The sequence below is a fragment of the Chrysemys picta genome, unplaced genomic scaffold (genome assembly GCF_011386835.1).
Source record: "Chrysemys picta bellii isolate R12L10 unplaced genomic scaffold, ASM1138683v2 scaf577, whole genome shotgun sequence".
Taxonomy (NCBI): Eukaryota; Metazoa; Chordata; order Testudines; family Emydidae; genus Chrysemys; species Chrysemys picta.
The window spans coordinates 6,233-32,931 of NW_027053284.1; the positions used below are offsets into that span (position 1 = coordinate 6,233).

General features: G+C 52.9%; 1 long non-coding RNA gene across 1 annotated transcript; it reads right to left on the minus strand.

Moving 5' to 3' along the window:
* Positions 1–864: 864 nt before the first annotated feature.
* On the minus strand, positions 865–26,207 carry LOC135978966 (uncharacterized). Its single transcript, XR_010596304.1, has 6 exons — positions 22,631–26,207; positions 22,210–22,359; positions 21,745–21,830; positions 14,805–14,973; positions 8,677–8,733; positions 865–2,964 (listed from the first exon to the last, which is right to left on the minus strand). It is a non-coding gene; the product is annotated as an uncharacterized LOC135978966 (long non-coding RNA).
* Positions 26,208–26,699: the final 492 nt, after the last annotated feature.

A 26,699-nucleotide genomic window follows, 5' to 3' on the forward strand; every position in this document is an offset into this window, starting at 1 on the left:
GAGGCTGTTTCAATTCATTATGCACAAGAGAGTTTTCTTCACAGCATTAGCAAAATTAATGCCTCCATAGTGAATTATATCTTCATGCACCCAGTAAAAATTCTGTTTAGTGCTTGTAGATCTCAAAACACTTTACAAATGAGGTCAGTACAATCATCTCCCCTCCCCCACTTTTTTTTTTAAATGGAGGGGGACACTGGCACAGGGAGGCAAAGTGACCACCAAGTGACCCAAGGACAGCCAGTGACCCAGCAGCAGAGGCAGGAATAGAAACCAGGTCGCCTGAATCCCAGGCCAGTGCTCTAAACCACTAGACCACACTACCTCACATGTATTAGCATATTGAAAATTGAGTGCACCGTAAAAGTCAATTTCTGAGAAACTTGGGATTGAATTAAATATAAAAATATTACATTAATCTACTTTTTAAAAAATGTCTGAACGGGAAAGGTGCAGAAACCACGGGACCTTGCTAGTTTTAGTCCAATCTTATCATAGCCACAATCATATATTGTGCTCAGGAAGTGAGCTCTAGGGCCTGCAGCTCTCAAGCAATCTATAAGCCTGGGAACAGTGAAGGAACCAAACAAAGGCCTATTCTTGTGCACCTTAGAAGCTTTAGGAGGGCAACCTTATGCACCTAAGTGGCAGTGCGATCTCCATTCTCAAGATCACACTGCAGTCTGCCCAAAACGTGTGATCCAAGAGAAAAATCAAACTTGCACCACTACAGGGTAGTTACTTCCAACGACCGCCTGAAAAGGGTAAAAAGATGTTAATTAAATTAAACGTAACAATACCAAAATTCTTCACAAGTTTATCAGATTCCTTTTTGTTTAGCCAAAGAAAGAACTGAGACTATACTTGAATGTATACATTTTATTAATTGAATTACATAAATAGTAACAAATACATTCATAAATAAGGAGTTACAGAAAGCAAAGCAATGTGATATGACAATCAAAGTTCAATCCATGCATTTAACATGGGGTCGTTATCACACTTTTATCAAATAGGTATAATCAGACCTAGATAATTCATTTCACACATCAGAAAGTGGCGATTTTAGCAAAATCATCTTAATACAGAACAGAATTAACTACCAGTGTAAGTCCTTTAATACAGGTCATTGTTCAACTTCGAATTGGCAGAAGTGGAAGTTTTCCACAATTATTACACTTTGAAACGCTCAATAAGGTTTAAAGGATCCCCTAAAGCTGCAGAAATGCTACCCTCTTGAAAGTCTCTGGAGATATCTTTATTCTGCCTAGTCATCTTCATCCAAGATTTTGGAATTAGGAATGACAGTAAGAACTGAGGTAGCCAGGTGGGTCCTGCATCCCTGTTGAGCTAAAAATTCAAACCTCAGTGCTTTCAAACACCTACCCGAAATTAACTTTCACACCAATCAAATTGCACCAAACAGGCAACCTCAGCTTTCCCCTCTAAAGACATCTACTAATGTACGGATACAAAAACATCTAAAATTGCCAACAATTCACACTAAACCAATACCAGAAAAACAGTCATAATCACAAAATACTGCACCTCTACCCAAATACCAAGACTTAACAGAAAAATACCTACCTAAAACATCCACATCATCATCCTTTGAATTCAATAAGCGTAAAAGACTACTAAAACACCACGACTGCCACTTCCACCAATGGACACAACTACTAAAAACACTCTCACTTCTGACACAATAGGTACAAAGTTAATATTGAATGTGTGGTACACTTTGGTTGGTGTGACCGTTTAAGTAGAGTAGGTGTTTGAAAGTTGTGAAGTGCGGAGAGTAACTGCCAGTTGCCAGAACATTTAGTTGTGTTTGCTTCCTTTTAGAAATGTGTGAGAAATACACAAGTTAGGCCTTCTTCTCCACTTCTGCTTCATGATGGCTGAATCAGAGAGAGGGAGCACAAGGCGTGTGTAAATGAGAACCGCTTTCGACAACGGTCCAAAACCGCCGCGGACACTCACTTTCGGATCGTACCACCAATAGCATGTCAGGTCTCCAAGAGTCCAAGAAGTGAGCAGAAAGCAGGAGACTTGGCTGCAGAATTCCAGGCATGTTGGAAGCGCTGTTGGATGGGCCGGAACTCTGGACACAGTCTCATGGGGGCGCCAGAAATAGTAGTAGATGAGACCTGTACCCTGTTTACAGGGTGCTCATTCAGGGCAGTGGCTGCATTTGGCCAAGTGCCAAAAGACTAGAGGGCACAGACCCGATCCCTGATTACAGGGCGGTCGTTCGCAACAGGTTGTGAAGACAGCACGAGGCCAAGAGACCCAGAGGGCCTCGGAGACGCACACCCTAGTTACAGGGAGGTCAAGCTGCCCACATAACGGAAAAGATTCTAATTACCCAGATTTCAAAAGCGAGATGCAACCTGTACCCTGATTACAGCGTGGTCGCTGGCATTAGCCAAAGAGGAGAGACCATAACCTGAATTACAGGAAGGTCAAGCTGTCAAAGTACCAAAGAGCTCAATATGTCCTATCCTAGAGAGGCTTGTGACATAGACCCTAATTACAGGGTTGTCACGCTGACTAATGGGGCAGAGCACGGCGTAAAGCCAAATGAGCAAGAGGGCAGAGACCCAGACACCAGATACAGGGCGGTCACATTGCTCAGTTTAACAAAGAGCTCAATGCCCCTCCAAAGACAGGGGGAGGTGACTTGCACCCTGATGACAGGGCAGTCACCGTCAATAGCCAGATAACGGAGCAGAATGTCAAAACGACACAATAGCACAAACCGGGACCCAGCTTACAGGGCGGTCACGCTGCTCAAGGTATTAAGAGGCTCGAGATTCCCCTACAGCCTAATTACATGACCTGAGGCCTGATTTGAGGTTGGTTACTGTGCCCAGAGTTCCTTTCCTTGTCCTCCATCTTCTTTTCTCCTCCGTGTATGGCATTCCTGACACTTCCTTCTTCTCCACTTGTGCTTCATGATGTCTGAAACAGAGAGATAGAGCACAAGGCGTGTGTAAGTGAGAACCGACAATGCCACGTCCCGCACGCAAACTCAGTGTAAGCTACTGATACACGGTTCTTTTCCGCATCTGCAGACAGTCTGGATATTTAGGTCCAATACAGTTCTCTGTGGTTTCTTCGGGCAGAATTAGATCCTCACTAGCTGAGCACCATCTTTCGGAAACCGGCCATCGGCGGGCGCCCCCCTCTGGCCTGGCGGGGCGCCCGCCGATGGCCGCCAGGCCAGAGGGGGGGCGCCCGCCGATGACCTTCACCCTGGTGGGGAATACACATCTCCAACACCCACAGAAAGTAACCGGAGAATGGGAAACATTGCAGCCATGGCTATCTGGGGGGTCTGGTAAGTCGGCCAGAGTGGTGGAGGTACAGAACGTCACAGCATGAAAACGTTATGTTTCTTCGGGCAGAATTAGACCCTCACTAGCTGAGCACCATCTTTCGGAAACCGGCCATCGGCGGGCGCCCCCCTCTGGCCTGGCGGCCATCGGCGGGCGCCCCCCTCTGGCCTGGCGGCCATCGGCGGGCGCCCCCCTCTGGCCTGGCGGCCATCGGCGGGCGCCCCCCTCTGGCCTGGCGGCCATCGGCGGGCGCCCCCCTCTGGCCTGGCGGCCATCGGCGGGCGCCCCCCTCTGGCCTGGCGGCCATCGGCGGGCGCCCCCCTCTGGCCTGGCGGCCATCGGCGGGCGCCCCCCTCTGGCCTGGCGGCCATCGGCGGGCGCCCCCCTCTGGCCTGGCGGCCATCGGCGGGCGCCCCCCTCTGGCCTGGCGGCCATCGGCGGGCGCCCCCCTCTGGCCTGGCGGCCATCGGCGGGCGCCCCCCTCTGGCCTGGCGGCCATCGGCGGGCGCCCCCCTCTGGCCTGGCGGCCATCGGCGGGCGCCCCCCTCTGGCCTGGCGGCCATCGGCGGGCGCCCCCCTCTGGCCTGGCGGCCATCGGCGGGCGCCCCCCTCTGGCCTGGCGGCCATCGGCGGGCGCCCCCCTCTGGCCTGGCGGCCATCGGCGGGCGCCCCCCTCTGGCCTGGCGGCCATCGGCGGGCGCCCCCCTCTGGCCTGGCGGCCATCGGCGGGCGCCCCCCTCTGGCCTGGCGGCCATCGGCGGGCGCCCCCCTCTGGCCTGGCGGCCATCGGCGGGCGCCCCCCTCTGGCCTGGCGGCCATCGGCGGGCGCCCCCCTCTGGCCTGGCGGCCATCGGCGGGCGCCCCCCTCTGGCCTGGCGGCCATCGGCGGGCGCCCCCCTCTGGCCTGGCGGCCATCGGCGGGCGCCCCCCTCTGGCCTGGCGGCCATCGGCGGGCGCCCCCCTCTGGCCTGGCGGCCATCGGCGGGCGCCCCCCTCTGGCCTGGCGGCCATCGGCGGGCGCCCCCCTCTGGCCTGGCGGCCATCGGCGGGCGCCCCCCTCTGGCCTGGCGGCCATCGGCGGGCGCCCCCCTCTGGCCTGGCGGCCATCGGCGGGCGCCCCCCTCTGGCCTGGCGGCCATCGGCGGGCGCCCCCCTCTGGCCTGGCGGCCATCGGCGGGCGCCCCCCTCTGGCCTGGCGGCCATCGGCGGGCGCCCCCCTCTGGCCTGGCGGCCATCGGCGGGCGCCCCCCTCTGGCCTGGCGGCCATCGGCGGGCGCCCCCCTCTGGCCTGGCGGCCATCGGCGGGCGCCCCCCTCTGGCCTGGCGGCCATCGGCGGGCGCCCCCCTCTGGCCTGGCGGCCATCGGCGGGCGCCCCCCTCTGGCCTGGCGGCCATCGGCGGGCGCCCCCCTCTGGCCTGGCGGCCATCGGCGGGCGCCCCCCTCTGGCCTGGCGGCCATCGGCGGGCGCCCCCCTCTGGCCTGGCGGCCATCGGCGGGCGCCCCCCTCTGGCCTGGCGGCCATCGGCGGGCGCCCCCCTCTGGCCTGGCGGCCATCGGCGGGCGCCCCCCTCTGGCCTGGCGGCCATCGGCGGGCGCCCCCCTCTGGCCTGGCGGCCATCGGCGGGCGCCCCCCTCTGGCCTGGCGGCCATCGGCGGGCGCCCCCCTCTGGCCTGGCGGCCATCGGCGGGCGCCCCCCTCTGGCCTGGCGGCCATCGGCGGGCGCCCCCCTCTGGCCTGGCGGCCATCGGCGGGCGCCCCCCTCTGGCCTGGCGGCCATCGGCGGGCGCCCCCCTCTGGCCTGGCGGCCATCGGCGGGCGCCCCCCTCTGGCCTGGCGGCCATCGGCGGGCGCCCCCCTCTGGCCTGGCGGCCATCGGCGGGCGCCCCCCTCTGGCCTGGCGGCCATCGGCGGGCGCCCCCCTCTGGCCTGGCGGCCATCGGCGGGCGCCCCCCTCTGGCCTGGCGGCCATCGGCGGGCGCCCCCCTCTGGCCTGGCGGCCATCGGCGGGCGCCCCCCTCTGGCCTGGCGGCCATCGGCGGGCGCCCCCCTCTGGCCTGGCGGCCATCGGCGGGCGCCCCCCTCTGGCCTGGCGGCCATCGGCGGGCGCCCCCCTCTGGCCTGGCGGCCATCGGCGGGCGCCCCCCTCTGGCCTGGCGGCCATCGGCGGGCGCCCCCCTCTGGCCTGGCGGCCATCGGCGGGCGCCCCCCTCTGGCCTGGCGGCCATCGGCGGGCGCCCCCCTCTGGCCTGGCGGCCATCGGCGGGCGCCCCCCTCTGGCCTGGCGGCCATCGGCGGGCGCCCCCCTCTGGCCTGGCGGCCATCGGCGGGCGCCCCCCTCTGGCCTGGCGGCCATCGGCGGGCGCCCCCCTCTGGCCTGGCGGCCATCGGCGGGCGCCCCCCTCTGGCCTGGCGGCCATCGGCGGGCGCCCCCCTCTGGCCTGGCGGCCATCGGCGGGCGCCCCCCTCTGGCCTGGCGGCCATCGGCGGGCGCCCCCCTCTGGCCTGGCGGCCATCGGCGGGCGCCCCCCTCTGGCCTGGCGGCCATCGGCGGGCGCCCCCCTCTGGCCTGGCGGCCATCGGCGGGCGCCCCCCTCTGGCCTGGCGGCCATCGGCGGGCGCCCCCCTCTGGCCTGGCGGCCATCGGCGGGCGCCCCCCTCTGGCCTGGCGGCCATCGGCGGGCGCCCCCCTCTGGCCTGGCGGCCATCGGCGGGCGCCCCCCTCTGGCCTGGCGGCCATCGGCGGGCGCCCCCCTCTGGCCTGGCGGCCATCGGCGGGCGCCCCCCTCTGGCCTGGCGGCCATCGGCGGGCGCCCCCCTCTGGCCTGGCGGCCATCGGCGGGCGCCCCCCTCTGGCCTGGCGGCCATCGGCGGGCGCCCCCCTCTGGCCTGGCGGCCATCGGCGGGCGCCCCCCTCTGGCCTGGCGGCCATCGGCGGGCGCCCCCCTCTGGCCTGGCGGCCATCGGCGGGCGCCCCCCTCTGGCCTGGCGGCCATCGGCGGGCGCCCCCCTCTGGCCTGGCGGCCATCGGCGGGCGCCCCCCTCTGGCCTGGCGGCCATCGGCGGGCGCCCCCCTCTGGCCTGGCGGCCATCGGCGGGCGCCCCCCTCTGGCCTGGCGGCCATCGGCGGGCGCCCCCCTCTGGCCTGGCGGCCATCGGCGGGCGCCCCCCTCTGGCCTGGCGGCCATCGGCGGGCGCCCCCCTCTGGCCTGGCGGCCATCGGCGGGCGCCCCCCTCTGGCCTGGCGGCCATCGGCGGGCGCCCCCCTCTGGCCTGGCGGCCATCGGCGGGCGCCCCCCTCTGGCCTGGCGGCCATCGGCGGGCGCCCCCCTCTGGCCTGGCGGCCATCGGCGGGCGCCCCCCTCTGGCCTGGCGGCCATCGGCGGGCGCCCCCCTCTGGCCTGGCGGCCATCGGCGGGCGCCCCCCTCTGGCCTGGCGGCCATCGGCGGGCGCCCCCCTCTGGCCTGGCGGCCATCGGCGGGCGCCCCCCTCTGGCCTGGCGGCCATCGGCGGGCGCCCCCCTCTGGCCTGGCGGCCATCGGCGGGCGCCCCCCTCTGGCCTGGCGGCCATCGGCGGGCGCCCCCCTCTGGCCTGGCGGCCATCGGCGGGCGCCCCCCTCTGGCCTGGCGGCCATCGGCGGGCGCCCCCCTCTGGCCTGGCGGCCATCGGCGGGCGCCCCCCTCTGGCCTGGCGGCCATCGGCGGGCGCCCCCCTCTGGCCTGGCGGCCATCGGCGGGCGCCCCCCTCTGGCCTGGCGGCCATCGGCGGGCGCCCCCCTCTGGCCTGGCGGCCATCGGCGGGCGCCCCCCTCTGGCCTGGCGGCCATCGGCGGGCGCCCCCCTCTGGCCTGGCGGCCATCGGCGGGCGCCCCCCTCTGGCCTGGCGGCCATCGGCGGGCGCCCCCCTCTGGCCTGGCGGAAAGCCGACCAGAAGCGATATGGCTGCAGCTTTTTAAGGCCCAGTCGCCCTGGCCAGGCGTTCCTTTTCTATGGCTGGAGAGTTCTGCTTCTGGCACAGCAGCTTTCTGCTCACATACCCGATGGGATGTCTCTCCCCCTTTCCGTCAATCTGCATTGGCGCCACACCCAGCCCTCTTCTGAAGCGTCAGTGAACACCAGAAAGAGCTTGTCAAAGTCCTGCTTTACCAGCACCGAGCCCTTGACCAGAGCCTCTTTCAGAGCACAGAGACCCCTCTGCCACTGCGTGGTCCAGACCACCTTATCTGGATTTCCCTTCTTACATACCTTAGTGATTCGGGTGGCTATGAAGCTAAAGTGGGGAACGAATCTCCGGTAGTAGCCCGCCATCCCAATGAAAGCCTGGACTTGCTTTTTCATCTGGGGAACGGGCCCATCTCTGATCACCTCCACCTGAGCCGGCTCTAGCTTTAGGCAGCCGCCCCCCATTTTGTGGCCCAGGTCTGACATCTCTCACAACTCCCGCCCCCGCCCACCTTTGCACTTCCCAGCTTTTATAGTCAGACCTGTGTTCTGGAGCCAGTTCAGCCCTTGTTTAACCTGGGCCACATGGTCCTCCCAGGTCTGGCTAAAAATGCAGATATCATCACTATATGCCAAGGCAAAATTCTCCCTCTGAATGAGTAACTGGTCCACCAGACGCTGGAAGGTGGCAGGTGCCCCATTTAGGCCCAAAAGGTAGGACCAGGAACTCTTATAACCCCAGAAGGGTGATAAAAGCAGATTTCTGCCCAGCATCCAGATCCAAAAGGTACTTGCCTGTAGCCCTTGGTGAGAGCCATAGTAGTGAGATAACGACCCCCACCTCCCCGTCCCGTCTAGAAGATCATCAGGCCTAGGCATGGGGTAGGCATCGAACTTGGTGATGGCATTAAGCCTCCGGTAATCCGCACAAAACCAGATTGACCCGTCCTTCTTGGGGACCAACACTATGGGAGAGGCCCAAGGGCTGGAAGACAGCTGGACCACCCCTATAGCCAGCATGTCCTTGACCTCTCTCTCCAGGTTGGGCTTTTTTCCCAGTGACCTGGAACGGGGAGCATCTTACCGCGGGGTGGGCTCCTGTCGCCACCTGGTGGACAGCCAGGTTACTGAGCCCAGGCTCGTTGGAGAGCAGCGCCTCTCGGATCTCAGCCTACTGGGCAGGGGTTAGCTGATCTGAGAGGGGAATTGATTCCGGCGAAGGGCCGGCCCAGTCTCAGGGAATAGATCCACGAGTGGGTCATCTTCCTGCTCCTCCCGCTGGCCACAGATGGCCAGTACCAAATTCTCCCTGTCAAAGTATGGCTTCAATCACGTTGACATGGTACACCCAGTGGCTGTGAGCCCAGTTAGACAGTTTCACTACATAGTTTACCTCATTCAGCTGTTTGATGACCTTGAAGGACCCATCCCAGGCAGGCTGTAGTTTGTTCTGTGGATATGACGAAGTGGGGTTTTATTTATCTTGTTATGTTGCGTGCGAGTCTTACTGTCCTGTACTAATATTGTGTGTACCTTAGTTTCCCAGTGTAATGCACCAATACTTAGCTGGTGGGAATTGGGAGTGTGATTTTGCGGAGGCCCTCAGGGCAGGTGAGACTGCCCAGCTATTTGCATCTATGTAACCTGAGACCCAGGAGGGGGGTGCGGCCAGGTGACACCTTTGGCCTGCGAAGTGAGACCAAGAAGGAGGAGGGGCATCAAGGGGAGCGTCCCAGGTCAGGTGGCTGGAGGCTGGCAGTCTGCCTCGGGAGACTGGAAAAGGGGAATCCAGGGCGTCTGGCCCAGGATTCCCAAGATGGACTTGGCTGAAAGGCACACATGTTTGTAATAGTTACGTCTGTTCTACGCCGTGTTCCTGTCAACGAATAAACCTTCTGTTGTACGCTGGCTAAGAGTCACCTCTGACTGCAGAGTTGGGGTGCAGGGCCCTCTGGCTTCCTCAGCAGCCTCGCCTGGGCAGACTTGCTGCGGGAAGCGCCTGGTGAGGAAGGGGCTGCTGAATGCTCCAAGGTAAGACCCAGGAAGGTCGAAGCTCTGTAAGCTTCTTGCCCTGGAGACAGTATGCTCAAAGAGAGGAGGCATGCTAGACCAGAGTCCTGCCTGGCTTCGTAGGGAGCAGTTCCAGAGCATCGCCCGGTGACTCCGGGACAGCTGGTGCAGAGGTGGGATCAAACTGCACCCCGTGGACAGAGCATCCTGCAGTAAGTGACTGGGGAGCAATAAAACAAAGGGGGATTAGCGAGAGATGGGCATGCTGGAGGCTCTGAGAGGTGCAATTCCAGGAGGCGGAGGAGCCTCCGGCTTAACCCCCAAGAAAGAGTGGACCCCTGAGAGTGGCTGTCACACTGAAGGGGTTCCTCCCAGGGATTGTGGGGAGCTGAGAGAGTACAGGCCTGTGAGTCCATGACCCCTTGGGAACAGCATGGAGATGGCCTATACCCATGTCCTTAAGAAGGACATTGTAGAGCTGTGCAGAGAGAGAGAGAGGGCCGCGCCTTGGAAAATTCACCAAGACACAGCTGATTGCCCAGTTGGAAGAGAATGATCACTCTAAGGAGCCAGTTCCTGAGAGAGAGGCTGGGAGCAGCCAGGCAGCCCATCTCTCCGACCAGCAGGGGATCTTCCCGACCGAGTTCCCCGTTGGTGGAGCTGAGACAGTTGGAGTTGGAAAAGGGACAGAAACTGAAAGAGCTGGAGGACCATGAGAAGGAATGGGAGGACCGTCAGAGACAGAGGCAGCATGAACTGGCGATGGCAGAGCTGAGAAGCAGAGAGACCCCTACCGTGGTGAGTGCGGACGGGCCCAGGCTAGCTAAGCCCATAGGGAACTCAGATATAAGAGTGCTGCCACAGTTTAAGGAAGGGGATGATAGAGGTGCCTTCTTCACTGCCCTTGAGAAGGTCTGCAATGTGCACCAGGTTGACCCTGCAGACATCTTTGGCATCTCACCCCCTTACTGGGTCCCAAACCCACAGAGATGTTCAGCCAGATGGATGAGGTGGAAGCAAGGGACTATGAACTGTTCAAACAAGTCCTGCTGCGCAAGTTTGAGCTGACCCCCCGAGGCGTACAGGAAAAGGTTCCTGAGTGTGCAGAAGACCCAGGGGGTGACCTATCTGGAACTGGTCACGCTGATTGGGAAATACACCCGCAAGTGGGTGAATGGGGCGGGGCCCAGACCAAGGAGGACGTGATTGAATTATGGAGCTGGAGCAACTGTATGAACTCTGCCCCCCTGACCTGAGGATGTAGTTTGCAGACAAGAGGCCGAAGGACCTGTGCCACGCAGGGCTGCTGGCGGATGAGTTTGTAGTTAGCAGGTCGGGCACTGGAAGGGAATCCCAGGGGGACAGGCCCACGTCAGTGCAGAAGGTGGGGAGGGGGGGGGTCACCCAGGGGCTTCCCTGAAGGAAGTCTTGGAGAAATCCCTCCTGAGAGGCACAGCCAATACCAGAGCTGACCCACCAGCCCCTGGAGACCAACGGGACCTGAGGTGTAATTACTGTGGGCAGGGGGGCCACAGATGGGCCCGGAGCCAAAAGCTCAGGGACAGAATGAGCAAACCGAGCCCTCAAAGGGGCTGGATCCCCAGGCAGGTGGGACTGGCAGTTTAGCAATGGCCCAAGAGGGAGAAGTCTTCCAGGCCAGCTCCTCGGGGAGGCTTGATGCTCAGTGTACAGGGTGGGTGTGGGGCGGCCCCTGAGGAGCGAGTGCCTCATTCCCCTGGAGGTGGATGGGAAGCAGGTCACTGGGACTTGAGGTGACACTGGCCCGGCCCGAGGTGGTGGCCCCAAACCGGCTGGTGTCCAACACCTACCTAACCCTGATGGGTGTCTGCGAGCCCCCATTTAAGGTACCCATGACCAGGGTACATCTGAAATAGGGGGCCAAGGAGGGCCCCAAAGATGTGGGGGTGCATTATCAGTTGCCTACCGAGGTGCTGATGGGGGGGGGTGACCTGGCAGATTGGCCGGGCAGCTCCCAGAGTGCCCTAGTCATCACCTGTAGCCAGAGCCAGCGAAGGGCATTCTGCCCTGACATGGGGGGCGGTGGCCTGCCGGGGGTGCAGGTTCCTACCCCAGCGGGAAAAGAGTCATTGGGGACAGGACTTGGCGGGGCTGCGGCCTGGGACCCAGCCACTGAGAGGGAGCAGGTCCTCATCCCTTCCCCAGCCGCTGAATTCCAGGCCGAGCTGCGGAAAGATCCCTCTTTAGAGAAACTAAGGGAACTTGCTGGCCACAGCCCGGCAAAACCCCTGGGGGTAGGCTGCCTGGAAAGATTCCTGTGGGAGAAGGGATTCCTGTCTTGGGAATGGGCTCCCCAAGGGGAAGTGGAACTGGGGGAGGGGGGGGGGAAGGGAGGAGATCAGGAGACAGCCAGTGGTCCCCCAGAAGTACTACCGCAGGCTACTGTACCTGGCCCATGCTGTCCCTCTCTCGGGATACCAGGAAATCCAGCGCACCAGGCAGAAGCTGCTACAGAACTTACACTGGCCTGGGATCTTTGATGCCATCCAGCAGTACTGCAGGTCCTGCAATCCCTGCCAGAGGGTGGGGAAGGCCCAGGACAAGGAGAAAGCAGCTTTGAGGCCCCCGCTCATCATAGAGGAGCCTTTCCAGAAGGTGGCCGTAGACATAGTGGGACCCCTCAGCAAGGCAATTCGGACAGGGGAAAAAAATACATTCTGGGGGTGGTAGATTTCGCTACTCCCTATCTTGAGGAGGTGGCCTTGTCTGTTTTCAGCAGAGTGGGGGGTTCCCCAAGGAGCTCCTTACAGACCAGGGCTCCAATTTCACGTCAACTCTGCTCCGGTGCTTGTGGGAGAAGTGTGGGGTCCGACGCACCTGGGCCTCAGCGTATCACCTTCAGTCCAACGGGCTGGTGAAGAGGTTCAATGGGACCCTAAAGATGCTGCTGAAAACCTTCATGAACCAGCACTCACAGGACTGGGACAAGTTGTGATGTTATTGATATAATCTGGGACCATATAGGTCATTGTTGCAACCAAGGTCCTGTAGTGACACCAAAGCTGGTATAAAGGAGGTCAAATAAGGTCTCTAAGACAAGGTTCTGGTTTGCTGGTTATGTTTATGCTATCTGGATGCATAGATCATTGTTGTATTTAAAGTTAGAAGTATTGGCTCTATACTGTCTGTATTTCATAATTATGCTGTGCTTCTGGGTGACACCCCAGACAGGTTAGTGTCAGCTCTGCCTAGCTTGCTTGATGGCCCCTTAAGGACCACCGGCTATACAACTGACCCATTGAGAGAAGGCAAATATGCCTTGCAACTCAGCAATGTAGGGAGGGACTTGCCCATGTGACTCCAGACTCCATTTTGCTGTAATTTTCCATAGTAAGGACAAAGAGGTGTTCTTACACCTGGAAAAGACTATAAAAGGCTGATGCCTCATCTCCATCTCGTCTTCAATCCTGCTTCTTACCTCTGGAGGGACTTTGTGTAGAGCTGCCGTTTGTAGCAAAGGACTGATGACCCATCCCAGCTGGGGATGTACTCCAGAGACTTGATTTGAACCTGCAGCTTAGTCTATCACGGCTACAAGCCTGAACCAAGAACTTTGCCATTACTGTATGTCATTGATTCCATTTAACCAATTCCCTCTCTCATCTATATCTTTTTTCCTTTTATGAATAAACCTTTAGATTTTAGATTCTGGCAACAGCGTGATTTGTGGGTACGATCTCATTTGTATATTGACATGAGTCTGGGGCTTGGTCCTTTGGGATCCAGAGAACCTTTTTTTTCTTTTACTGGGGTATTGGTTTTCATAACGAGTGGCACTGTTGGTGATACTGGGAAACTGGAGTGTTTAAAGGGAACTGCTTGTGTGACTTGTGGTTAGCCAGTGGGGTGAGACCAAAGTCCTCTTTGTGGGGCAGGTTTGGTTTGCCTTAGAGGCGGAAAAACCCCAGCCTTGGGCTGTAACTGCCCTGTTTTAAGCAATTTGTCCTAAATTGGCACTCTCAGTTGGGTCCTGCCAGAACCAGCATCGTTACAGTGGCGTAGTCGTGCTAGGATCCACAGAACCAGGTCAATTAAGCTCTGGGTCAGAACCCCACGCGATCCAAATTTGAATTTTGGGATTGAGAGTTTGGTTGGTTAAAGAGCAGTTGCAACGGGTAAGCAAAGAGCATATGAGGGCCTTGGCAAAGAAGCCCTGGAAGATTTGTGTTCAGAAAAGGGGATAAGCTTTAGAAAGAAAGCTACAAATCAAGAACTGAGAGAGCTGTTAATGGCCAGTGATCCGGGGGCAAGAGCGCAGCCCTTACCGGCGGCTACAGAAGATGCAGAAAAAATGAGAGTACAGAAGGTAACAAATAAACTGTAACTTGAGCATGAAAGGAATCTAGCAGATCTTTGATTGCTGGAAAAAACCAAAAAACAGCTGAATTAGAAAGAGAAGCTGATAAGAGAGAAGAAAGAGCTCGTAAGGGGCGTCTGGAGCTGCTGGCTGCGGAGGAGAAAGCTCCACAGATGGAACAGGAGACGGCCAAACTTCAGCTCCAAGTAATGGAAGAGTGGAGCACCTGGTGCTCCACTTCCCCACCGCCACAAGCAAAACTGGGAAAGGACGTGTCCCATTGACAATGATACTGAGGATAGAGAGGAGTTTTTGTCTACCTTTGAATGCCTCTGCAATCTGTACCAGATCCCTGATGATCAGCGAATGCCTGTCCTGCTGGCCAGACTGACTGGAAAAGCCAGGGAGGTATTTAATGGACTGGGGGAACAAGAAGCCTTGGATTATGAGCGGTTTAAAGATTCTGTGTTAAGGCCGTTCAAGGTTACTCCTGAATCTTACAGAGTTAAGTTTAGAAAGTTTAAAGTGTCTAATGATTGCACTTCTGTAGAATGTGCTCATAAGCCCATGGGCTTTGTTAAAAAGTGGGTTGTGGGAAGCAAAGGCGCATGGGAGTTTTGAAAAACTGCTGGATTTAATAATTTTGGAACAACAGTTCTTGGACATTGTGCCTGACCACGTGAGAGCAGCTGTGTGTGATAGGAACCCTGAGTCAGTCCTACGGGCTGCAGAGATTGCGGGTGCCCATACCCAAAACAGGGCTCGAGGAGGGTATAAACCCCCAGGGAAAACTAATCACCATTCTGCCCAGTTCAAGGGGGTGGGGGGAGGGGAGGAAAAGGATTTAAAAGTAAACCTGGCGCTGACTAGTCTAAAGGAGCTCATGGGGGCCCAGAGGATAGGAACTCTCACCACAAGAATAAACAGGTTAAATGCCATCACTGTGGTGTGCTTGGCCACATGAGACCAGATTGCCCGACCCTGAAGGGCAGCCCAAAACCAGCAACCCCAAATGCCACGGTAAATGCTAATCCTGTTATAAACTCACAGGCAAGCCACACACAGCCCACCGTTGGTGCCCTGTGTGCAAATGCTGTTTCTGTGGTCTCTGAAGAATTTGACCTTAAAACTCATATTAAAGCTAAATATGGGGAAAATAATGCAGAGTTTATTACCAGTGCAGAAGTGAATGGAGTAAGGTGTATGGCATGGAAGGACACCGCAGCCGATATTACTTTGGTTAAAGCAAGTCTTGTCAGGGAGGAAGATTATTGGCCAGATGAAAGTGTAACTGTTGTAGCCTCAGCTGAGTATTTTGTCAGGGCGTCTTTGGCTCAAATCCACCTGAAATGGAAGGGATTTGAGGGCACCATGGTTGCGGGAGTAAAAAACACAATCCCTAAGGATCTTATGATTGGAAATGATATTAGAGCTATGTTCAGTCAAGTTAGCACAAACCAGGCACAGGAGAGGTTGTGTCTAAAGTTGTGTCTTTGGAAGGTTTTTCCAAAGGTTTGTCTTTGGAAAGTAGTAGTTTGGCTGTGAACGAAGTTTCTGAATGTCTGCCTGCCTGCCTAATGTTTCAGAAGTGAATCTGGAATTAGATCAAGCACAGAAAGATCTCATTGGTCAGGAAAATGTTTCTCAGGAGCAGCTTAAAGTGGATGGACAGATGGAAGCCCCAGCTGAGGGAGGAAAGGGTAGATTTTTAAGGGGTAATGAATTGGTGGCTAGTACAGCTTATACAAGTGAACCTGAAAAGGGTAACTCTCATTTGCAGACAGTAGCTCAGGGTAGTGAATAGAGCAGCAGTTTATCTGTTGGGAGTGGAAACGTGTCTGGTAAAGAAAGTTTGGATGAGCCTAGACAGCCTTGTGAGCTGATGGCTTTATCTAGTCAGCAGTTTGGGAAGGCAAGGATAGCGGAAAATGAGGGCCCCTACACCTTACTTGTTTCCTGTGGGGAGAATTGTGACAGTGAAGGAAATGTGCCTGTGTCCGTCAGGGGTATTTTAACTTGCCTACGGAGGAATCTACCTCGGTCTCCAAGCAATTGTCTGTGAACAGCCCTGCGTGCCGGGACAAGGGAAATGAGATCCCAAGCTGCGTGTTTGGAAAAGGAGAATGCGGCTCCGGCTCTTCTTTGTGAAGCAGACAGAAGGTGCCTTTCAGCCTGTGATGGTTGAGGATAGTGCAGTGGTCTCAGAGTTGGTTCTGGATTCAACTAAAGCCCAGGAAGGGAATGGTCCTAAGTTTGTGTCTGCTAGGGAGAATGGCACTGTAACTAGGTTGCATCCAGTTAGCGTCTTAGCAAAATCCCAGAGACCGGACAATTCTGGTGCTTGTATTTTACCTGTTGCTAATGGGTGGTTGGAAAAGGATGTAGCAATTCTGTCTGATCAGGGTGATATCCTAGCCAGGACACCAGGAGAGCAGAAAGGTGATTTGATCATGTTACCTACTGATGGTGTGGAAACTTGTGGCAAGAAGGAAAAACTTCCTGAACTTGTGTGTGGCTAGCTTGTTGGAAAGACACTAGTGTTGGGACAGGAATGTCTCCATGCTAATTCCTTAAATGAGCAGTCTGTGCTTCAGGGTGTGACAGATTTGGTTACTGGTGTTTCAGAGCAGAACAGTTTTATGGCTGAATGCTTGAGGCCGGCCACAGGGGAGAGCAAGCAAACTCTCACCCTCAGCCTCTTGGGATTTGTGTGGTCTCTCTTTAGGACAGAAGTCCAGTCTTAAAATTGGTAGCAGCTAAGAATTTAAAAGCTAGTGTTTGCGTTGATGCAAATTACCTGACTGACTGGGAGAAGACAGACTTGCTAATAGCTGTTAGCACAGACAGCGCACCCAATCAGCCAGGGAATTCTGTTAAGCAAGAGAAATCAGGATTTAAACCTTCAGGACATGGAGGAAAGAGAGTACTTACTTTTGCAAAGGGAAGCCCCACGTTAACCCTAAAATGCCCAAACCCCAATGGTATGGAGCCAAAGGTGTGGCATAACAAACAGGATTGTAAATGGACACTTGCAATGAATTTGTTCTTATTGCTAACGGTAATTTTTGTAACTGATGTGTTGCTATTACCAAGAACTGTAAAAATGTGCAATGTGCCTAATCTGGCGGGGGCGAGAAAAAACAAACAAAACACACCACCTTGAACATGTTAAAAGAATTACATGAGAACATACTTTATGTTAAGGGCCTTGTTAAACTGATAATTCACAGTTGATGCCTGTGAACAGTATTGGAATTTTCAACGGGGGAAAAGACATTCCAAACCTAATGTGCTGTATGAAAAGGGAAACCGAGGCATACTACCACACTGCTGTCACGGCTAAATGCCAGGATTCCTATACTATAGACAACATTAATCTCTACATAGACTTGATGTTAACTGGGTTCCAAACATTGGCCAGAGCTTGTATGGATAAAGTAGCTATGTTCTTTAGCATTTGGCAAAAGAAAATGAAACATACAGAAACCATGCTGCAAGAGCAGATCCAATCCATTATTGTTCTAACCAAGTTTTACCTTGAGTTTGTAAAGAGATTAAATCAGGTTATTGAACGGGACTTGGATAAACCATTTCTGTTTTACACGAATACGGCTTCTAACCCAATACTAGCTGTAGTGAGACGGAACCCAAGGATGGGGGGCTCTTGGGATGTAGTCAGTGATGTTGGTGTCATCCCTTCCTGCATCAGTTTTGCATTGGGGGTGTGACATTATTGATATAATCTGGGACCATACAGATCATTGTTGCAACCACGGTCCTGTAGTGGCACCAAAGCCGGTAGAAAGGAGGTCAAATAAGGGCTCTAAGACAAGGTTTTGGTTATGATTATGCTAGCTGGATGCATATATCATTGTTGTATTTAAAGTATTGGCTCTATACTGTCTGTATTTCAAAATCATGCTGTGCTTCTAGGTGACACCCCAGACAAGTCAGTGTCAGCTCTGCCTAGCCTGCTTGACGGCCCATTAAGGACCATCGGCTATACAACTGACCCATTGAGAGAATGCAAATACGCCTTGTAACTCAGCAAAGTAGGCAGGGACTTGCCCATGTGACTCCAGCCTCCATTTTGCTGTAGTTTTCCATAGTAAGGACAAAGAGGTGTTCTTACACCTGGAAAAGACTATAAAAGGCTGATGCCTCACCTCCATCTTGTCTTCAATCCTGCTTCTTACCTCTGGAGGGACTTTGTGTAGAGCTGCCATTTGTAGCAAAGGACTGATGACCCATCCCAGCTGGGGATGTACTCCAGAGACTTGATTTGAACCTGCAGTTTAGTCTATCACTGCTGAAAGCCTGAACCAATAACCTTGCCCTTACTCCAGTATCAGAGGGGTAGCCGTGGTTGCTGCTTTTTACAGAGTCAGACCGAGGCTCCTGGGGCACCTTTAAGACTAACAGAAGGATTGGGAGCATAAGCTCTCGTGGGTAAGAACCTCACTTCTTCAGATGCAAGATGACTTGCATCTGAAGAAGTGAGGTTCTTACCCACGAAAGCTTACGCTCCCAATCCTTCTGTTAGTCTTAAAGGTGCCCCAGGAGCCTCTGTTGCCATTACTGTATGTCATGGATCCCATTTAACCAATTCTCTCTCATCTATATCTTTTTTCCTTTTATGAAGAAACCTTTAGATTCTAAAGGATTGGCAACAGTGTGATTTGTGGGTAAGATCTGATTTGTATATTGACCTGGGGCTTGGTCCTGTGGGATCAAGAGAACCTTTTTTCTTTTGCTGAGGTATTGGTTTTCATAACCATTTGCCCCCATACCAAGTGGCACGGTTGGTGATACTGGGAAACTGGAGTGTCTAAGGGAACCGCTTGTGTGACTTGTGGTTAAGCCCGTGGGGTAGGACCAAAGTCTTCTTTGTCTGGCCGGTTTGGTTTGGTTTGCGCAGAGGTAGAAAAACCCAGCCTTGGTCTAACTGCCCTGTTTTAAGCCATTTGTCCTGAATTGGCACTCTCACTTGGGTCCCACCCGAACCAGTATTTACCCCAGCTGTTGTTCCCCTACTGGGAAGGGGCCCAGAAATCAACCGTGTTCTCTCCTTTCGAGTGGCTGTATGGGAGGAGAGTAAGGGGACCTGTGGACTTGTTGAGGGACGAAGGAGAGGGGAAGGCCTCCCCTGATGGAAAATCAGAAGTGGAGTATGTACTGACTTTCTGGGAAAAGCTTGCTGAGCTCATGGACTTGGCCGGGGAGAATTTAGCCAGGGCCCAACGTAAGCAAAAGGTCTGGTACAACCGCCCAGCGCGTTCCCGCTCCTATGCTACCGGGGACCAGGTGACAGCTCTCATTCCCATCAGAACGAACAAACTACAGGCTGCCCGGGACAGGCCCTTTAAGGTCCTCAAGCAGCTGAATGAGATCAACTATGTAGGGAAACCCTTGCGGCCAGAGTCAGGCGCCAGCACAGTGAGAGTCCATGAAAAGGTTACATTTCTTCTGGGATGATTAGATCCTCAACAGCTGAACACGTCTTTATGAAACTTATTCAACATAAGAATGGCCATACTGGGTCAGACCAAAGGTCCAGCTAGCCCAGTACCCGGTCTTCCACCAGTGGCCAATGCCAGGTGCCTCACAGGAAATGAAAACAACAAGTCATCATGCGATCCACCCCATCGCCCATGCCCAGTTTTGGGCAAACAGAGGCTAGGGACACCATCCCTCTTTCCAACAGATTTTGCAATTTAAAGCAGATTCACCCAGTCCCTTAACTGCCATCATAAAGGCACACGTACATATGCTGGACGTGGACGTTAGAGAAGCAAACTTTTACATTCCTACCTTTCTTGTATGACTCTCCGGGCCAAATGTTTAACAGACCTCCTTAAAGGCTTCAACATTTGTAGGCAGATTTCTTTGCATGGCAAATTGATCAGTTACATGTAGTTTCTGGATTTGCCTAAGGCTTTGTGCAAATGCCAAGGTTTGGCCCTAAAAGATCTGTTAGCTAGCAGTCAACAGGAAACTAAAACCTACTTCTAAAGCAGATAACTAAGTTACCTATGGACTTTGAAATATTGGCCCCACCTCCTCAGTATCTACTGCCTGTCCATTAGTCCTTCCCAGAAGGTCAGTAACAAGAGTAGCCACTTTTATAAAGAAAATATGGGCATGCCAAGAAAAGACACCATCAAGGTGAGTTGTCCTAACCCCCTACAACAAGGTATCATGTGTATGTTAAATTGAGGGGAAGACAGTCCCTAAAGTAACAGATGTTTGTTTGAGACTTCCAGCTATGCACAACAGAAGCAGGAAACAACCCCCCTGCCCATCCCAGATGAAGCCCTGGCTGCAGCAATACATGCCTTTACCTTCCACTCTACTGCCTCCATCAGCCCAATCGAGATGAAGCTTCAATTGGTCCAGCATGCTGGCCAAACTCCTGACAGCATCACCTTGGCAACAGCTTATTAGGCCACGGTCAACGCTCTGGAGTGTCTCCCCAGTGCTGGATTTGCTTTGCGGTCCTAGGCCTAATCTATAAAGCCCCAATAATGTGAGCTAGATCAGGGGCTCTGTGCAACCCTTCAAGAATACACCAAGCCACACAGGAAATATGACTGACAGAGCTTGGGGGGGGGCGGAAAAACAAAACAACAACAAGCCCAGCACTCACTGCACAAGTTACACTTCCCTCTGGAGCCGAGAGCCCTCGTCTGTGGAGCATCCCTCTGCTGGAGATCAGGAAGAGCCCATATATTTTACAAAATAAAATGTTGGAACATCCTTGAAGGCCTGCCCCAATAGAGGACAATGGGGCAACCGTCTATTTCTCGAATGGGACACATTTTGAAAATAGATCCCAGAGGGCTCCTTTCTATACCGCAATGAACAATTCTTGTTTTAAATAGAATGGTGTTAGCCACCTATATAAAGTACTAGAGCGATGGCTGTTTTACTGTTGGCTAGTGTAGATACATACCCAGCAGCACTTGGCCATGGCACCAGCTGCACTATTACCTAGTGCTTCTATTTTGTGAATTACACTGGGGGGGAGGGAGGGGGAGGGGGATGTGATCCTTTATGTAGGTTTATTTTCTTGTTTGGGGAATCACGGCTTGCTATGCCAGTGAACAAATGAGTCAGGGGATCTCAGGTCTCTTTGCACGTATGGAATAGGCACATGTATGTATGTATGTATGTATGTATGTATACAAATGAACTGATGTCTGCATGAATATGTTCTGCTTCACCCCAACCCCCCTACTCTTTGCAGTCCAGCATCTTGAGAGTGACAAACACACAAGCAATTCTGAACCATGCAGGTTATGACCTCAGACAGTTAGTGAGCTGGTGAAAAAGGAGTATTTAAGAAAGCATATAATTACAGGAAAATTTAAATGCCACAGTTTTTGGCAAGAGTAGTTAAATCGGGGCTAAGGAAACTGAGGCATTTAGACATACATGCATACCTGGTTGGATGGTCTCTACACTATGCTGTTTAAGACCCTTTATCAAGACTTTCCATTGGCATTTATACCTGGGAAGAGGAAGAGTTCTGATCTTAGGTTGAAATAATCCTGGGAAATGTAGTTCAGCAAGGGACTACAATCATTTGCATTCGCTGAATTGCAGCATCAAGTCTGTTCTATTATTCTGAGCTACAATGGCTCAGAACTACTCTACCACAAAAGACCCCACATTCCTTCTGCCTTTGAAGAACATAATTAGGGCACTGACAAACATTTAGCATCAGATTTTCAAAAGGTAGAATGGTGGGAGCTGGCAGGTATGGAGCACTTTTGAAAGTCTGGCCGCTTCACTAAAGCGCCCAAATGGGAACCGAGCTCTTGAAAATGTGGCAACAAGGGATCAATTCTGCTACAGCACATACGTCCGCTGTCTTAGTAGTAAAGTTTCTCACTGGATTCAGGGGATGACTCATGGAATGAAAGTAAAGGAGAGAGGAAGCCAGCCCTTAATGCACAGAATGGGCCTTTTCTAGTGTGGAGTTTATTTATTGTTCCAAGGCAGCACAATTTATGTAGAATTAAAACAAACAAAGACAACCTACAACCAAATTTGGGCTAGGCCAGGAGCTAAGTAAATTCAAAGGTTAGCAGCACAATTATTTATATGACTTACCAGCAATACTTATCCCATCCAAAAAAGAAGAAGTTCCAAGTAGGCAATCTTTGAGTTCATTTTGTATGACATTTCTTCCAAAGGACCTACGGAATAGGGAAGTAAACATTTCAAAAGCACGTGCAACCTGGAGTTGTTCCCCCACCCCCTGAACCGTGTATCCAATATGGACAAAGTAAATCACTTCATGTTAACTTGCTGTTGAAAGAATCCCTTCTGCAGAGAGGGGTCTAGCAGCACATGTACTCACGCAATATAGAAGTGGCCAAGGTCAGTCAGTCAGTCATTTACTGTTCACCAAAGGTGCTGTCATCAGCTGGATGTAGACTAGGGCTGAGATACAGTGCTTGCCGTGAGGGGTAGGAAAAGAGAGAGCAGACAAGGAAAACTACAAAAGTGTAGTTGTTTCAGACACGCTGCAATTAAAGGAATTTAAGAAAAAGCATTGTAACAGGGTTTACTCACCACCCTGCACTGCCTCATGGCCAGGCATGGCATCACGGTATCCTTGTGGGGTAGCAGCCCTTGTCAACAGTCACTCTGGGGCTGTGGTGGTTTCTTTTAGATAACTCACCCCTCCAGCCAGGGCACAGTCTTTAGTGTGGATGGCTGACCCTGGAAGGAACAGACTAAAGTTCTAAACTCTCTTCATAGAAATCAAAAGCTTCCAGCCTCTCCACAGCTCTTCTTCAGCAAGGTCACATTCAGACTGCAGCCCCCTTACTGGGCTCAGCTACCCTTGTACACCACTTGCTGAGGGCTGGTAGGGGAATCCAGTCCCAACCTCAGTCTCAATTCTGGGTTACAGCCCAGGGCCCTGGACTGCACAACCAAGTCAAATCCTCTACCCATAGTGCAGTTTTCCATGCACCATTTCCTTCCTCACCTCTTTCCTTCCCTTCTCGGTCTCCCAATCTGTCCCCTGGGTGCTCACTCAAGCCCCTGCAGGCACCTTTTGACTCTCTGCATTCTCTTTCCTCCAGCCCTTCCTCAGCTGGGCCCACTCAGTAGTTAAACCTGGGATCACCTAATTTCTCTCAGGTGGGGCCCATTCTGTAATCAGGGCTGGCTTAGTCAGAGGCTCTCTATTATTATCTCAGAGCTCTGGATGAGCTCTGAGAGTTGATCTCTCTCTTTCCATATATATATAAAAAAATTATTGTCAGGCTTTGGCTCTGATCCTCTTACACCAATCACTGTAACTGACTTCTACTCTGGGTTATCTGTTTTCTTTTCATGCTATTGGGCCAGCCAATGGTGCCATGCTGCATTCCATGAGCTGAGGATCTGCCCATTGGTCTCATGTTGGGCCAGATTCTCTCCCCCTTATGTTGACTAGTACAATACCCCACAAGCAAGCCCCATTGAAATCAGTAGTTAGTAGAGTGAGGTATTACTCAGTGTGAGTAGGGGTGACAGAATCTTGCCTATTATGTCTAACTAGTCTTTCTACACGTAGCAATATCAATTAAAGGCTGTTTTCTAAAGATTACACTTTTAAAAGTAGATTTTTCTCCCTGCCTAATGCAGCTGCCATCTTGTCCTTAAGATGCAGCATGTTACAGTCACTCTGTTTTCTCGGTCATGGAAAATTTCTCTTTGTTCAGTCTTTGGGCCCAATTCTGAGAAGTGCTCAGCACCCACTAGTTCAGTGGGAGTTCAGGGTGATCAGGACCTTGCAGGAAGTGGTTAGTGTCTCTTAGGGTTAAGCCCTTTCTTTGATGTTTTTCCTTGACCTGAAATGAAAACAAATCTAGACCGAAGAGTATGTTTTACTCTGTGAGTATGAGCATGAAAAACATCCTTCCTGAGACGTGGAATCACCTTTCCCATAGCTTGGCGGTTCTTCACCTTGTGTAAGATTTTGTGTTTAGGTAACAACTATAGCACCTCGGTCTTGTCTATTTATGTCCTTCTGCTTGTACGTCAGTCTGTGTTGTGATTAGGGTGACCAGCTGTCCCGATTTTATAGGGACAGTCCCGAATTTGGGGTCTTTTTCTTATATAGGTTCCTATTACCCCCCCACTCCCTGTCCCGATTTTTCACATTTGCCGTCTGGTCACCCTAGTTGTGATCCTGTGTGTCATATCAGTGCACTTGCATTTCCTCATACATTATACAAAGAAGTATCAGACAGATGTTCAAGGAGCAGATTTATACCACACAGATTTATACCTGGGGAGAACTGATGCATTCTGACTTGCATATTTAGTCTATGTTTTTGAAAGTCAGAAAATGTCAACATAAAAGCTAGTTTAACATTTGATTATTTTCCAAATGTCAGTTGCATTGATGCTGCAATTATCTGCGCATTTGACCATCACCAGCGTGAACCCACAGTCAAGTAACCGAAAACAATCACCCCACTAAATATGAAATTGGTCTTTTGTGAAAGGAGTTGTGCGGAAGGGTTGCCACGTTGTCAGAAGTTCAGACGAATATAGGCCGAGATGAGCTTTTCTTTTAGCCAAAAAGTTCCCCGAGGTTGGAAAGCCCCTCAAGAGAAATTAGGATTAAAGGGGTTTAGTTGATGGCCCTTACTGGTTATCTAACACAGTTTTGGTCTAACAGGGAGATGAAGCTATCCATAAAAGGAAAAGTACAGGCAAGCTTGACAGAGACCGAGAGAGAGAGGAAAAGGAGGAGAAATGATGTGGGAAATAGGCCATGACATTTGTTACGGTGCCATAATTGTTAGATGAACAGTAGGAGTAAGGGAAATATAGAAGATAATTATTTAGACCTAGTGGGAAGATCTGTTATTTTCTAAAAGGTATTTCTAGACTGGACAGCCCAACAGCGTTTGGCATTTTATAAAACCTCTAGCTTGGTGAAACAGTTTTTATATTGGTGTCAGGACAATAAAGAGAACAGTGTCTAGTAGAATGGAGAAAACATCCTCCCCAAAACAGAAATGGTGGAACAGTAAACTGGGTGCCTTGTATAAATATACAGGGATGAACGCGAAGAAAAAAGACACTAAAAATTGTGAAAAGAAACCACCACAGGAAAAATCCGTCTCTCGCTTAGCAAGAAAATGAGGCGAGAAACACAGAACACATGGGACCAAATGGGGCCACCTCTCATCAAAGCTCAACAATCTGGCTTTGGGTGGACTGTTTTGCCCCTCAGCCTGCTGGGTTGCCAAGGAATAGCTGCAGTGGTGCTCTAGTGGTAGAGACAAATGGGGTTCCTATACACCTCATCCATTGGTTGTCACCTACTACAGCACAGAGCCGTCTAGTGGCTACACCCGCAGCCCTCCATTCTGTTGCAAAGAAAGGCACGACAAGAGTTCAAGGGCATAGAGACTTCCCAGCACACACCCTGCTCTCAGCACAGTACCGCTATTCTGCTTGTATTCTGGTCTGGTATATAAACAGAGGATAGGGCAGCATGTGTGACTTAATATAGTGGTTGACTAGTTTCTAAAATGTTTGGCAAAAAAATGTTTGGGAGGTTTCCTACTCTAGGAGGTGCCGGCTTTCATTCTTTTCCACAGCAAAACTGAGCAAAACGGAAGGATGGGTAATCTGATTTCATGAGGTCTTGCCCAAGAAAAGCAAGTATGTCTTAGACCACTTCACCTTTTTACATTGTAGAGACAGTCTCCCTTTGTACAGCTTATAGCCGGTCTACAGTATCTTCTATCCTGAGATGCAGGACTGAAGGAGATAGGCCTGGGAAATACTTGAGTAACCGCAACACATTTTCAGTGTGTATATTTTCCTCTCATAATGCGCTTGAACTGTTTTAAGCATTTTGCTCAATTTTACATAAGGTGGTTACATCTTTACAAAAGGAAATATGATTGTATGTATAATGTACACGTACAATGTAGCATGTGCAATATAAAGTGATGCTCCCTGGCCAATGCAATGTTATAACAAATATATACATGTGGGACTCAGTTATGGCTCTAAGAGTGGGACGGGGGAGCTGCACTGCCTGAGTGGTGGAGGTACAGAACATCACACCATGAAAATGTTACATTTCTTCTGGGAGGATTAGACCCTCAATAGCTGAACACATCTTTATGAAACTTGCGGCCACCGTCGATACCGCCTCTGGCCTTGCAGCCAAGCAAGTCGGTTTGTACAGCTTTCCTCTGGGTGTCTTCTTAGGGAAACGACCCAGACTATCTACACCTACATGCTGAAATGGAACCTCAATTATGGGGAGTGGCTGGAGAGGGGCCTTGACCTGGTCCTATTGCACCTGGGAGCCATACAAACTCTTCCTCAAAGTCTAACGTCTTCATTACGCCTATAGTGCAGAGGAGAACCTCCTGACAATCATTCCATCACACTGTTTTTAAGCTGTGCTATGTGGAAGAATCTTTTCATCTACTTAAGAGCCATTTGAGGTTATCCATCATCTATGACTTTAGGTCTTCCTGTGGGAAAGCCAGCCACAGGTAGATAAAAGGGGAGGAAAACACCACCAATACATCCCCACTTAAGCTCACCTTTATCATCCCACTAGCAGGCTTTCATCATAGAAATAGATGACCCGATGACTTCTGCACGGAACACAAAATCTTTCCACACAAAGCGCCTGAGTGTCCGCATCACTTCTAGGGCTTTGTGAGACCTGCCTTCTGGTCCCGATCAGCGTGGTTCCATTACAGCCACCCTGCCAGGGCTGCCCCAGGCTGGAACAATGGGTGCTGGGGGTGTGAAGCTTTAAGTAATAAGAGCCACCGAAACATGGTCTCATCGTATACTGGGTTTGCAGTTTTGTTCATTTGCTTTCAGTACCCCGCAACATCTTCCCCTGGGATTTCACCCTGGTGTGGAATACAGATGCCCAACACCGCTGGAAAATCATGGGAGAATGGGGAGCATAGCCCAGGACAGTCTGGGGGCTCTGCTAAGTCTGTTTTCTCTGCTTTGCAGTGTGTCTTTCAAAAATTTGAAGCAAAAATCTCAAATTTCTTATAAAAGTGCAGGAA